At 39.7% G+C, this 12,088-nt stretch overlaps 1 protein-coding gene across 4 annotated transcripts in view; it reads left to right on the top strand.

Moving 5' to 3' along the window:
- DNAH1 (dynein axonemal heavy chain 1) overlaps positions 1 to 12,088 on the top strand; it is a 76,549-nt gene that overhangs the window by 11,622 nt on the left and 52,839 nt on the right. The gene's annotated exons all lie outside the window — the stretch shown is intronic.

The raw sequence follows: 12,088 nt of genomic DNA, 5'->3' as shown, positions 1-12,088 counted from the left end.
CTGAGCCGAAGGCAGAAGCCTCAACCCACTGAGCCACCCAGGCACCCCCTGTTGCTACTATTTTATATTTTGATGCCCAAATTGCCCCAGATTGGGCCAGAGGGAACCTCTTCAAGCTCATTTCTGTGTCCTTCTGATATGTTCCTATTGGTCTTCGAGCATGTCTATACTTTTGGGCACAGCAAGAAGTTCTGGGCTCATCTTGTCCTTCTCCAGACCCAGCCTTGAAATCAGCTATTTCTCCAAGGAGCCTTGGTTCTTTTCAGTGGGGGAATGATATGTAGAAGCCAAGATCTGGGTACTAGATATTCTCCCGTTGCTACTGGAAAATCATTGCTTTGAGGTTCTTAGACCAGACAAATCTGGGGCATATATATATTATGACATTATATTACATTGTTATTACGTATAACCTCCACACACACCCATGTCTATTTCTGTCTATTGTTTTATCTGTTAAAAACCATGGGTTCTATAGTGTTACCTTCAAACTGCCCCTAATTCTCATTCTCACTTATACACATTTGTTACTTCTCTCTGCAGAAGAAAACCAGCTCCCATTCATTGTTCCTAGTATATTTGTTTAGTCCCAGAATGCACAGAAAGTAGTTTCAAACTGCTAATTCATACTCTTTAGAAGAAAAACCTTACTAAGCAGAACTTGATACACATGTAGTGTTCTTCTTCTCTTCACCCTGGGGGGGCATTCAGAAGTTAATTTGCTTTAGTTCTTCCCATGCCTTCAATGGGATATGTTCATTTGATGAAATACAGGGTGGTCCATTTGTTTTATGTATTTAATGGATGTTTTCTCTATATCTGTTTCTCTCGCTGACATATAGTATTCATAAAGATATCCTCAGATCGGTCCCTCTCCATCCCCATTCATTCTATCCTCTCTACATCTCCCACTTTCCACCCTGTTCCCACCACGTGTGCATAGCTCACCAGTGTCATTAGCTTCTGCTATGTCCTTTCTGTATTTCTTTCTGCACAAATGAGCAGACACACACGTATTCTTAGACCACCTTCCTTCCTACTCGGAGAGCGGCTCGCTATGGATATCTTTATGCATGTTACCTTTCTCACTTCTAGTACGTCCTGGAAATCAATCCGTGCGATCTCATTCAGATTTCCTTCCTTCTTTTTCACAGCCGCACAGCAGTCCAGTGTGTGAGTGTACCCTGCTTACTGTGGCTTATTCGACCGTTCTCTATCATATAGGCATTTAGGTCATTTCCAGGATGTTGCAATCATAAACAGTGCCACAGTGAATAACCTTGTGCCTTCTATGTCCGTAGTGATGGAGGGGTAGCTTTACAGGTAGCTGAGAAGTGGGATTGCCAAGGCAAAAGATAGGCACATCTGTAGTTTGGTTAGCTATCCCCAAATTTCCCTCCGTGGGGGTTGTGCCGTTTGCATACCCACCAGCAGTGTGTGAACGCCTGTTCCCCCACAGCTTTGCTGAGGGTGTGTTGTCATGCTGTGTGATCTTTTCCCAGTCTGGAAGATAAGTAAGCAAGCAAGGTTATTAAGACTGAACTGTTATAAGTGAGGCTGAACATTTTTTCCATCTTTTCATATAATTAAGGGTAAGTTTAATATATTTTTGGGACTCGCCTATTCATGTCTTTTGCCCATCCCACCCCCCCACCGCCCGGCCAGGCTCTTGAGCTTTTTTTTTCTCCCTCTGATTTTAAGTGTTCTTTATATATTAGGGATATTGGTCCTTCATCTGTGATTGGTGTCGTAAATTTTTTCTCCTGGTTTGTCAGTTGTAGTCTGACTTTGCTTATGGTAATTTTTGCAATATAACTTAAAAAATATTTATCTAGATAATGTTATTAATCATTTCTCCCATTACTTCTGGGTTTTGAGTCATAGTGAGGGTCCTTCCCCAGACTGAGGGTTTCTTCCTGTACTTGTATGGTTTCATATCCTTGTTCCATCTTTATGTATAGTGTGTGGTATGGATCCAAAATTTACTATTTTAACTGTTTTTAAGTGCACAGCTTAGGGAAGTTAAATGCATTCACACTGTTGTGCAACCATCCCTACTGTCCATCCACAGAACTTTGTGAAACTCTGTACTCATTAAACAATAATTCCCCACTCCCATTTCCCCCCAGCCTAGGGCAACCACCATTCTACTCTGTGTCTCTGTGAATTTGACTGCTCTAAGTATGAGGGCAATCATACAGGCTTTTCCTTTAGTGTCTGGCTTATTTTACTGAGTATAATGTCTTTTAGGTTCATGCATGTTGTAACAGGAGTGGGAATTTCCTTCCTCTTTTTCCTTGTAATTGCCCATCGTGTGCACATACTGCATCTTGTTTATCTGCTCATCTGGGGATGGACACTTGGGCTGTGGCCATATTTTGGCTACTGTGAACGTGGGTGTACAAATCTCTCTTCGTGTCCCTGCTTTCTATTCTTTTGGGCATACACCTGGAAGTAGAGTTGTTAGGTCATATGGTAATTTTATTTGTTGTTTAGTTTTTATTTCATAATCATAAACTTAACTTTGCAATCCATCTAGACTTGGAGAGGGGTATGGAAAATATGGAACCCAAAGAACTACAGTGAAAGCACAGATTGTAGGCCATTATGAACAGATGGGAGAAGGAACCGTCTGGTGGTTAAGACAAAACACACATTACAGTTATTAGAGTTCTTCCACAGCCAGCAACAGTGAATGGTGAACTGCTCTTGCCATTCCTGGACCCAAAGCACCCAATGGTTTCCATGGTACTCTGCCCTCTTTCACCTGGCCAAAGACCACATGCTTGCCCCCCAAACACTCAGCCTTGTTGTGCAGATGAAACACTAGGAACATTCGTGTTGGGTCCTGCATTTGCCATGGACAAGATGCCAGGACCCATGTGCTTCAGGCTGAAATTCCCATCATCAGATCTCTCCCTCTGGCTGGACCTGCCGCCAGTGTCATTATGGCGTGGGAAGCCATCACCTTGGCACACGAACCCTAGAATAATTCTGTGACAGTGGGAAACTTTATAACCAAATCCTTTCTCTCTATGCTCAGAGCACAAAAGTTTTTGGCTCTCTTTAGAACTTTGCAAATGGCTCGAAAGATACATGGCCCAAAGTCTCATGTTGATGGCAAATGTCTAAGAACATCATGGGGTTGACCATGGTAGGGTGGCACAGGACAGCTCCAGTGGCGTCAGTGGCATCTGCGAAGCCCTGTTTGTAATTTTGGAGATGCCATCATCCATCTGCCTTAGGCGGTGCCCTGTTGCATATTCCCACCTATGGGGTTCCGGGGCTCTAACTTCTTTACGTCCTCGCCAACATTTCTTTTCATTTTTTCCTTTACAATAGTCATCCTAATGGACGTGCTGTGGTATTTCATTGTGGTTTGTATTTGCACTTCGCTAATGTTTAGTGATGTTGACATCTTTTCATGTGCTTATTGGCCATTAGTAGGTCCTTCTTTGGAGAAATGTCTATTACAAATGCCCATATTTGAATCCAGCTCTTCAGTCTTTGTTGTCGAGTTTTATGAGTTCTCTATATATTCTGGATATCAATCCCTTATCAGATCAGATATGTGGTACTTTCTCCCATCTCCTGGTTTGCCTTTTTATTCTGTTGATAGTGTCCTTTATATTACTAGGACACCAGGTTTTTCACATTGATGAATTCTAAGTTTTTTCCTTTGTTGCCTGTGCCTTCAGTGTCATAGCTAGGAGATCATTTCCAAATCTACTGTCATGAAGCTTTCCCCCATCTGTTCTAAGAGTTTTATAGTTTTAGCTCTTACATGAGGTCTTTGATCCATTTTGAGTTAATTTTTGTAAATGGGGTTAGCTAAGGGTCCAGTTTTATTCTTCTGCATGTGGAGATCCAGTTTTCCTAGCACAATATGTTGAAAAGACTGTTCCTTCCCCCATTGAATGGTCTTGGCATCCTTGTTGAAAATCATTTGACCCATATATATTTGAGAGTTTATTTCTGGACTCTTTGTTCCCTTCCTTTGGTCTATGTATCTTTATGCCAGTACCACACTGTTTTGATTACTGCAGCTTTACATTAAGTTCTGGAATCAGAAAGTGTGAGACCTCCCACTTTGTTCTTTTTCAAGATTGTTTTGGTTTTTTGGGTCTCTTGAGATTCCAATGACTTCTAGGATGGATTTTTCTATTTTCGCAAAAAGTGTTGTTGGGATTTTCTCGTTGCTAGAATTTTGATAGGAATTTGCATGCTTATTTTCCCATGAGCATTGTGTCAATTCCTCTAGTTCTATCTTAAAAACACTTTGTATTTTGGTGGTGCTTGAGTGGCTCAGTTGATTGGACATCTGACTCTTGATTTTGGCTCAGGGGGGATTGAGTCCCGAGTCAAGCTCCACATTAAGAGTGAGGCCTGCTTGGAATTCTCTCTCTCTCCCTCTGCCCCTCCCAAAGCTTGCATTATCTCTCTCTCAAAAAAAAACAACAACAAAACAAAACAAAAGCCCTTTATATTTTTAATGGAACTGCATTATATATATATATATATTTTAAATTTATTTTTAAAGATTTTATTTATTTATTTGACACACAAGTAGGCAGAGAGGCAGGCAGAGAGAGGAGGAAGCAGGCTCCCTGCTGAGCGGAGAGCCCGATGTAGGGCTTGATCCCAGGACCCTGAGACTATGACCTGAGCCGAAGGCAGAGGCTTAACCCACTGAACCACCCAGGCGCCCCTGCATTATATTTTTAAATTAACTTAGGTACAGCTGATATCTTTAGGATCTTGAACTGTTCTATCCAAGAACAAAGAATGTTCATTCATTTGTTCAAGACTACTTTTGTGTCTTTAAGAATGCTTTATCTTTTTCTCATGTAGGTTTTGCATATTAAGTATTTTGTCTTCTTTGTTACTATTATAAATGGGATTTTCTCTATTACTGTGTTACTGATTTGTGTATGCTAATTTTATATCTCATTACAAACAATCCTTATTGAATTGTTTGAATGTGTTTTATCATTGATTCTCCAGGGCTTTCTAAGTATACAGTCCCTGTAAATAGAGATAGTTTTGCTTATTCTTTTCCAATTCTTATTCCTCTAATCACTTTCTCTTGCCTAATTGCATTTTCTAATACCTCCAGTACAATATTGAACAGTAGTAGAGATGGTGGATCCTCACCTTGTTCCTAATATTAGTGGAAGTACCTCTAGTAAGTTTCCCCCTTAAGAAAATGCTAGCTTTAGAACTTTATTTAATAACATATCCATTGAAACTTTTGTTTTCTCAAGTGTTTGTCACAGGCTTTTAAACTACTTATGGAGATAATCATGATTTGTCTCCTTAGATCTGTTTTTATTTTATTTTATTTAAAAAATATTTTTTTGAAGATTTTATTTCTTTATTTGACAGAGGGAGAGATCACAAGCAGGCAGAGAGGCAGGCAGAGAGAGAGGGGGAAGCAGGCTCCCCACCAAGCAGAGAGCCTGATGTGGGGCTTGATCCCAGGACCCTGAGACTTATTAACCCACTGAGCCACCCAGACGCCCCTGTTTAGATCTATTAACATGGTGTATTATATTAATTGATTTTCTAGTATTGAAACAACCTTGGATTCCTTTAATAAATCCCACCTGGCCCTGGTGTATCATTTTTTTTTTTTAAATGTGGTATTGGGTTCTGTTGGTTAGTATGCTGCCTAGAACTTTTGCATCGATATAAATAATGTTGGTCTGTAATTTTTTTGTACTGTCATTATCAAGTTTGAAGCGAATTATGCTTGCTTCATAAGAAGAATATTGGTATTTTCCTTCATTTTTTCAGTACTCTGGAACAATTTTTATTGTATTGAGGTTATCTGGTTATTCCCTTCTGAAACCATTTGGACATGGTGCTTTTAGGGGGGATAGTTCCTTTATAACTTCATTTCTACAGGAATTGGTCCAGTTAAGCTTTGTATTTCCAATTTGGGGGTCAATTTTTATATATTTTGTTTTATATATTTATATATGTAATATGTTATATATATATTTTATATTTTTTAATTTTTATATTTATATATTTTATATATTTTTATATATTTTGTCTTATATATTTTGTTAAAAAATGATCCATGTTTTCTAGGTTTTACAATATATTTGCCTAGTCTTTTTTTTTTTAATTTATTTTCAGCGTAACAGTATTCATTGTTTTTGCACCACACCCAGTGCTCCATGATTGCCTAGTCTTTTGATAGGTGGTCTCATGATTTAAAATTTTTTTCTGTTTTGATGTTGATGTCTCATCTTATTTTGTAGAGTTATGCTCTCTTCCTTTTTTTGCTTAATTAAGTTACTTAGTAATTTGCTTGCTGCGTTAATTTTTTAAAAGTTGGATTTATTAATTTGACTGTTTTCTACAGCTACCTCATTCATTTCTACTTTTTCTTTTTAAGATTTTACTTATTTATTTGAGAGAGAGTAAGATGGAGGAAGACAGAGGGACAAGCAGACTCCCTGCTGAGTGTGGAGCATGACCCGGGCTCGATCCCAGGACACTGAGATCATGACCTGAGCTGAAGTGACACTGACACGCTTAACTGACTGAGCCACCCAGTCCACTTTTTATTATTACCCTTCTTGTGCCTTCTTTTGGCTTATATTCGTTATATTTATAGGAATTTATATTTTATTTATAGGAAGTTATATGATAGGATTTAATTCACTTATTTACATTCTTTTTTTAAAAAGATTTTTAAAAATTTATTTATTTGACAGAGAGAGATCCCAAGTAGGCAGAGAGGCAGGCAGAGAGAGAGGGGGAAGAAGGCTCCCTGCTGAGCAGAGAGCCCGATGCGGGGCTCGATCCCAGGACCCTAAGGTCATGACCTGAGCCCAAGGCAGAGGCTTTAACCCACTGAGCCATCCAGGTGCCCCCACTTATTTACATTCTTATTGATAAATATGTTTAAGGCTAATGAACTTTCTTCTGGTAACCTATTTAAAAATAGTCCACAGATTCTGATATGTAGTATTTCACTTTTTTTTTCATTCCAAAAATCTGATTTGTATTTCGCATTTCTTTAAAGAATAGTTTAATGTCAGGTTTTACAATTTTGCATATGAGAAGGATTTGTTAAAATTTGTTAATAATTGCTATTTTTATCACATTGAGATCAGAGAATGTTATTTATAACATTTCTATTCTATAGAACTTGCTGATGTTTTCTCTGTGACCTAACATATAATCAGTTTTTTGCTGAATGTTCTGTTTTGCACGTGAGAAGAGGTATATCCCCATAGTTAGGGTATAAGGGTTTTATATATACATGTATTCCAGAAAAGTCTATCTTATTATGTTATTTACTTCTAAGATACCTTTACTTATTTTTGCCCACAGAGAAGAGTGTATTATATTATCATTATTAATTGCAGCTTTTAGCATTAAAATGTGTTCTTGATCAGGTCAAAGTCTTTTTGACCAGAATTTTACTTTGTTTGATGTCGGATTTGTAACCTGACTTTTGTTGTTTCTATTTTCCTGATATATTTTTGCCCATCCCTCCATTTTTCAGCCTTTCTGAGTTAGTTTGTTTTAGAGAGGCCTCTTGTTATCAGCATATAGTCAGGTCTTACTTTATGAGTCAAATTAAAAATCTTTTTCTTGTAATAAGTGAGTTAAACCCATTCGTATTTATGGATAGAGCTGCTGTGTTTGATCTCAATTCTGTTTCCTTCTTTATGTGATGTACTTTCTTTTTTCTTTCACTTTTTAATTTCTTTATTATTTTTTTTAAATATTTATTTATTTGGCAGAGAGAGAGAGAGAGCACAAGCAGAGAGAAGCAGGCAGAGGGAGAGGGAGAAGCAGGCTCCCCACCGAGCAAGGGATCCTGATGCAGGGCTTGATCCCAGGACCCTGGGACCATGACCTGAGTTGGAGGCAGATGCCTAATGACTGAGCCACCTAGGCGCCTGATTAATTTCTCTTTTTTTAAAGATTTTATTTTTAAATAATCTCTACACCCAACGTGGGGCTGGAACTCACAACCCCGAGATTAAGAGTCCCATGATCTTCCAACTGAGCCAGCCAGGCACCCCTCACTTTTTAAAATTTCTTTCAGCATTTGGGCAGATTTGTACCCTATTTTAGAGGTTTCTTTTGTAGTTAAGCCTTTTATAGTGCCCCATGTCCCTGCTTTCTTATTTAAACTGTTAATATCTGCTTTGTCCGTTTTTAGTGTTATCCTTCTAATCCCTTTGATTTCCTTTGTAATAATCTTGGCTTTATTCTACTTTCCTTATCCCTTTCTCCTCCCATTTAAAAAAAAATGATTTATTTAATTATTTTAGAGAGCACGAGCAGGGGAAGGGGCCAAAGAACAGGAAGAGGGAGAGAAGCAGCCTCCCCGCTGAGCACAGAGCCTTTTGCAGGGCTCAATCCGAGGAGCTCCCCCCAACCCAAATCATGACCTGAGCCGAAACCAAGAGTCAGTGGCTCAACCTCCTGAGCCACTCAGACGCCCCCTCCTCCCATTTTTATTTTTATTTATTTTTTTATTTTTTAAAGATTTTATTTATTTATTTGACAGAGAGAGATCACAAGTAGACGGAGAGGCAGGCAGAGAGAGAGAGAGAGAGGGAAGCAGGCACCCTGCTGAGCAGAGAGCCCGATGCGGGACTCGATCCCAGGACCCTGAGATCATGACCTGAGCCGAAGGCAGCGGCTTAATATCCACTGAGCCACCCAGGCGCCCCAGCCCTCCTCCCATTTTTAGTTGCTTTTTTCTCCTTACTGTTTTAATGTAATATTCTTCCATTCTCCTCTCTTTGTTTTATTTTTATTTTTATTTTTATTTTTATTTTTTTTTTAAAGATTTTATTTATTTATTTGACAGAGAGAAATCACAAGTAAGCAGAGAGGCAGGCAGAGAGAGAGGAGGAAGCAGGCTCCCTGCTGAGCAGTAAGCCCAATGTGGGGCTCGAACCCAGGACCTGGGATCATGACCTGAGCCGAAGGCAGTGGCTTAACCCACTGAGCCACCCAGGCGCCCCTATTTTTATTTTTTAAAAATAAATTTTAGTGATTGATTGATTGGATGCTCTATGCCCAACATGGGGCTCGAACTCACAATCCTGATATCAAGAATTGTGTGCTCCACTGACTGAACCAGCTGGCGCCCCATCTTTGTTTTAATCTTAAATCTACAATTAAGTTGACTTTGTATATCAGACTTTCTCCCCGAAGTTTCTCCTATCATCTTGCAGGGGAGGAAAGAACAATCCTCTTTTCTTATACTCTTCTAGGTTTTTGGCTGAGGCTCTGTAATAAAGACGGATTAGCAAGAGAAGAGCTTATAAATATATGTTTCCCTTGACATAGGAACTTTTGTAAGGAAATGAAGATCTGAACAGATTAAACCTATGCTAGGTTTGATGAAGGATGGAAGGCTGTGGAAACTGTGGCAAGACAAGGATATGAGCTAAGGGTAGTAAACTGAAGAAAACAGTGAGACCTCTTCACTGGGATTCCTCTTGGTGTCATTCCATCGTGGAGCTAAGGATGCCCTTTCCTCTCCGTATAAGGAGGACACGTCTCTCCTGAGAATCTTATGACCTGGTCAGGGAAGCCGTGTCTCAAATTCCTTCAGTTTAAAACATTCAGTATGCGAAGGTGCCATTTTGGGGAAGTGTGTCCTGAACTCCATCAATCTCTGGGTGAAGCTCTTCTTCTAGTAGATTCCTCACCAAGGGCTCAAGAATATATTGTTCCTAGAGTTCTTGTATGTTTAAAACTTGACAGACAACTTGATTCAATATAAAATTTTTGTTTCACACTGTTATTTCTTGAGGTTTTTTGTTTGTTTTTGTTTTGTTTTGTTTTTAATGGTGCTTTTTTGTTGCCTTGCTTTGAATGTTGATTTTGAGAAGCCCGGTGCCAATTTAACTCCCCTTCCCTTGAGTTTCCCTTGATAAAAAATAAAAATAAATCAGTTGATTTTTTTTGGCTTGGGGGCCTTGGTTTTTTTTTTTTTTAATTTGTTTTTAATCTTTTTTTTTTTAAAGATTTTATTTATTTATTTGAGAGAGAGACAGTGAGAGAGAGCGTGAGTGAGGAGAAGGTCAGAGGGAGAAGCAGACTCCCCATGGAGCTGGGAGCCCGATGTGGGACTCGATCCCGGGACTCCAGGATCATGACCTGAGCCGAAGGCAGTCGTCCAACCAACTGAGCCACCCAGGCGTCCCTGTTTTGAATCTTTAAAGTCTAATCATTTTACTAGAGTATGTCTCATACGAAGGCTCCTATGTCAAGGGAAACATAAATTTGTAAGCTGTTCTCTTGCTAATCCGCCTTTGTTACAGAGCCTCAGCCAAGAACCTAGAAGAGTATAAGAAAAGAGGATTGTTTGTTCCTCCCCTGCAGTCAGTTTTATGTCATACTAGAGTATGATCATTCTAGGTCAGTTTTCATAATTACCAAATAGGCCTTTTAAAAACATAAATTGAGGGGCGCCTGGGTGGCTCAGTGGTTTAGGCCGCTGCCTTCGGCTCAGGTCATGGTCTTAGGGTCCTGGGATCGAGTCCCACATCGGGCTCTCTGCTCAGCAGGGAGCCTGCTTCCCTCCCTCTCTCTGCCTGCCTCCCTGTCTACTTGTGATCTCTCTCTGTCATAAATAAATAAAAAATCTTAAAAAAAAAAACATAAATTGAGGGGCGCCTGGGTGGCTCAGTGGGTTAAGCCGCTGCCTTCAGCTCAGGTCGTGATCTCAGGTCCTGGGATCAAGTCCCGCATCGGGCTCTCTGCTCAGCAGGGAGCCTGCTTCCCTCTCTCTCTCTCTCTCTCTGCCTGCCTCTCTGTCTACTTGTGATCTCTCTCTATCAAATAAACAAATAAAATCTTAAAAAAAAAACATAAATTGAGATATTCTTTATTTCTAGAATTTTTCTTGGATTATAGTTTTAAATATTTGTTCTGTTCCATTTCCCTGTTTTTCTTTATCAGATTCCCTTATATTTCTCTATCTCATCTATCATCTATCTTGTTTCTTCTTTTTTTTTTCTTTAAATTTTATTTAAGAGAGAGAGAGAGAGAGAACACGAGAGGGGAGAAGGTCAGAGGGAGAAGCAGACTCCCCACAGAGCTGGGAGCCTGATGTGGGACTTGATCCTGGGACTCTGGGATTATGACCTGAGTCGAAAGCAGTGGCTTAACCAACTGAGCCACCCAGGCTCCCCATATCTTGCTTCTTCTTTACCTATTTCTAATTTAACCATTTCTGCCACTTTTTTCTGTTTTCCCCCTCATTTTCATTTTCTTGGTTATATTCAGGTCTTTCTTCAATGTACTTTATTACATTTTTTAATTTGATTCTGTTCTTCCTTTTTTTTTTTTTTAAGATTTTATTTATTTATTTGTCAGAGAGAGAGAGAGCATGAGCACAGGCAGACAGAGTGGTAGGCAGAGGCAGAGAGAGAAGCAGGCTCCCCGCTGAGCAAGGAGCCCAATGTGGGACTCCATCCCAGGACGCTGGGATCATGACCTGAGCCGAAGGCAGCCGCTCAACCAACTGAGCCACCCAGGCGTCCCGATTCTGTTCTTCCTTATGCACCTCTTAATTTTGCCTCCATTCCAGAAATAATTTTGTTTCTTCAATTTTTTCCCTGAGTTCAATGAAATAGCTTTCGTTTCTTCCTGTTATTTGCCCACTTCTGTGTTTTGGTTGTGAAATTCCGATTCAAGGTGTTTTTCATATGCCCAAACAATTGTTTGAAGATATTTAGTTTGGTTTGAAGTGCTGTGCTAGTTTTCTTCTGCTTTGTCTTTGTTTTTTTATTTGAGGGTTGGATGAGAATTTTGTTCAGGTAGGTGGATATTCATTCTCTCTCTCTCTCTCTCTCTCTCTCTCTCTCTCTCAGTAGTTTCCTGCAAGGGTCATCTACTTTCTCCCATTCAGTCCTTGGATGTGGGATGATTTACAAGATTCCTAATTCCAGAGCGCCCTCTTCTGTTAGGAGAGCAAACCATTTTTTTTCTCTTCCTAAGTGGATAGCTCGGTGTGTGTGTGTGTGTGTGTGTGTGTGTTCGTGTGTTGGGGAGAGGGGTTGTCTTCCCAAGTTGTTTGTTTTTTCTTACCTTG

The sequence above is a fragment of the Lutra lutra genome, chromosome 1 (assembly GCF_902655055.1).
Source record: "Lutra lutra chromosome 1, mLutLut1.2, whole genome shotgun sequence".
Classification (NCBI taxonomy): Eukaryota; Metazoa; Chordata; class Mammalia; order Carnivora; family Mustelidae; genus Lutra; species Lutra lutra.
This window is presented reverse-complemented; position numbering and strand designations above follow the sequence as displayed.